At 49.8% G+C, this 2660-nt stretch overlaps 1 long non-coding RNA gene across 1 annotated transcript; it reads right to left on the bottom strand.

The window, feature by feature from the left end:
- Positions 1-680: 680 nt before the first annotated feature.
- Positions 681-1003, bottom strand: LOC113942046. The gene is made up of 3 exons (XR_003525826.1): positions 976-1003; positions 844-897; positions 681-767 (listed from the first exon to the last, which is right to left on the bottom strand). It is a non-coding gene; the product is annotated as an uncharacterized LOC113942046 (long non-coding RNA).
- Positions 1004-2660: the final 1657 nt, after the last annotated feature.

Below are 2660 nucleotides of genomic sequence, written 5' to 3'. Positions count from 1 at the left end.
ACTTCTCTCCGTCTGGGGTACATTGTGTCCGCTTATCTGAAAAAAAAACATCAAAAAACAAAGGGTTAGTCAGGTCACCCACATGGTCACTGAGACCTTAACCACTTAAAAGAACTCATTTCCACTGAGCGAGTGAGAACTCTGACTGCAGCGTACAAGAATACAAATGACAACCCAGCTTTGAGGCCCTGCTGTCCAAGTACCATCAGCTCCACAACACTCGGCTATAATGATGGCACACCAGTTATGTACACCCGGCTCTACCCGGCAGGACTGTACAGACATTGCCTCGACTGTCTAAGGTAACTGACATGTTAATGGGAGACTGAGCAATATTCTATCTACCCACTGACCCATGGAGCAGGGCAGAGCAGTTCCAGACTGACCCCAAGTGAGACACCCTGCACCAGTGACGACACACACCATGGGACACAATTAAGAGACAAAGGACACAAAACACAGATGAGACAGAGGACGTGACACAGACCAGAACTGCTCTGCCCTGCACACGTGAATCCAACGATACAAAGTAAGCCCTTCCTTCCATGTGTCCAAATAACCTGTTACAAAATACCCATTGCACTGCACTTAATTCAAAAATCCCTCCAGGTGAGGCACACACTTGCACCGAGTCCCAACCCCACTCTGGGTCTTTGCCCTGCACTTATCTTGCCGACAGCCGGGGACGAGAATCCATCTTCGATGCAGAGGAGGGGCACCTGGGCTGGCTCAGAGGTTCCTGTCATCATGAGAGTACTCCAAGTCAACTATGAGAAAGAAAACCAGAAGCGATATGTGAGTTGTGTGCCATGGGGCTCAGACCACAGTGATCTCTCTACTCACCATCACCGAGGCCAGACCGGAGTCGGACACTGTGGCTGTCACCTTCCGGGATACCTGAGTGAGACATAACATCAGAAGGCATCTCTGAAGCTGCAGTGGATCCCTGCTCTTCCTGCTGCCTCCCCAACTAACCTAGAAGGCTCCTCTCTCTTCAACTGCTCCCAAGGCCTCCCCTGCAAATGAAAGGGTTAAATGCTCAAACATTGAGCTCTCAAACATTTAGGGATGGCTCACAAGCAAAGCCAAAAACCTCTAAACACCATCAGACTCCATGCTGAAGCATTGCTACACACCCTGAAGTGGACAGACGGCCGCTGCGAGAGAACACGGACGCGGAGGCTTGTGCTGACGTAATGCCTCATCCTGGCTCTCTCGGCTCCTTCAGCTTGACCTCTTATAGGATGGACCTTCGGCACCTTCATCAGACAGGCAAAGGGTTGTGTATCGCCTGGAAAAAAAATTAAACAGCTACAACATATATGCACAGATTGACCACATAGACAACATTCTCAAACTAACTCCAAATTCGGCTGGGGATTAAAATTCTCACCTCGCTCGTCTCCCTGCTCAGCCGCTACCCCTCGAGACCGATTGGGCCCATCTGGAAAATAAAGAACAAAAAGGCACAAGATAAAGGACTCCTATGGCTAAAACTGACATCCTGCATCCAACACCTAATACAACCTTCTTACCAGGCTGCTTCAACTGGTCTCGGTCTGGGGTACATTGTGTCCGCTTATCTGAAAAAAAACAACAAAAAACAAAAGGTTAGTCAGGTCACCCACATGGTCACTCAGATCTTAACCACTTAACTCATCTCCACTGAGCGAGAGAGAACTCTGACCGCAGCCTACAAGAATACAAATGATAACCCAGCTGCAAGGCCCTGCTATCCAAGTACCATCAGCTCCACAACACTCAGCTATAATGATTGCACACGAGTTATGTACACCCGCTCCATCCGGCAGGACCGTACAGACATTGCCTCGACTGTCTAAGGTAACTGACATGTTAATGGGAGACTCTGAGCAATATTCTATCTACCCACTGACCCATGGAGCAGGGCAGAGCAGTTCCAGGCTGACCCCAAGTGAAACACCCCACACCTGTGATGACACACACCATGGAACACAATTAAGAGGAGCAGGACACAAAACAGGAACGAGACAGAGAATGTGACACAGACCGGAACTGCTCTGCCCTGCACAAGTGAATCCAATGATACAAAGTAAGCCCTTCCTTCCATGTGTCCAAATAACCTGTTACAGGACACCCATTGCACTGCACTTATTTCAAAAATCCCTCCAGGTGAGGCACACACTTGCACCGACTCCCAACCCCACTCTGGGTCTTTGCCCTGCACTTATCTTGCCGAGAGCCGGGGACGTGAATCCATCTTTCATGCAGAGGAGGGGCACCTGGGCTGGCTCAGAGGTTTCTGCCATCGTCAGACTACTAGGAGTCAACTGTGAGAAAGAAAACCAGACACAAGATCTGAGTAGTGTGGCACGTGGCCCCAGCCCCTGTGATCCCTCTACGCACCGTCACCCAGGTAGGTCCTCGTGTCACTGGCTCTGACCAGACTTGGACAATGTGCTGTCATCTTTTGGGATACTTTACACCCTGTCCCTCTGACATGGGAACGAAGTGATTTACCCAAGTCACCCAGACAGATGGGGAGAGCTCAAAGAGTCTCCTTTCTCTTTAAGCAAACCAGCCAGGGTCACTGCCTGCAGCCAAAGACTGCAGCTGTAATTGCACAGAATATCTGGGTGAAGGAGAGAAAAACTTAAGTGGCCCATCTGAAAAGTCAGTGG

This window comes from Corapipo altera, unplaced genomic scaffold (genome assembly GCF_003945725.1).
Source record: "Corapipo altera isolate COAL_440 unplaced genomic scaffold, ASM394572v1 53164, whole genome shotgun sequence".
Lineage (NCBI taxonomy): Eukaryota > Metazoa > Chordata > Aves > Passeriformes > Pipridae > Corapipo > Corapipo altera.
The sequence above is the reverse complement of the archived record's forward strand: the minus strand, read 5'-3'. Positions and strand labels throughout refer to the sequence as shown.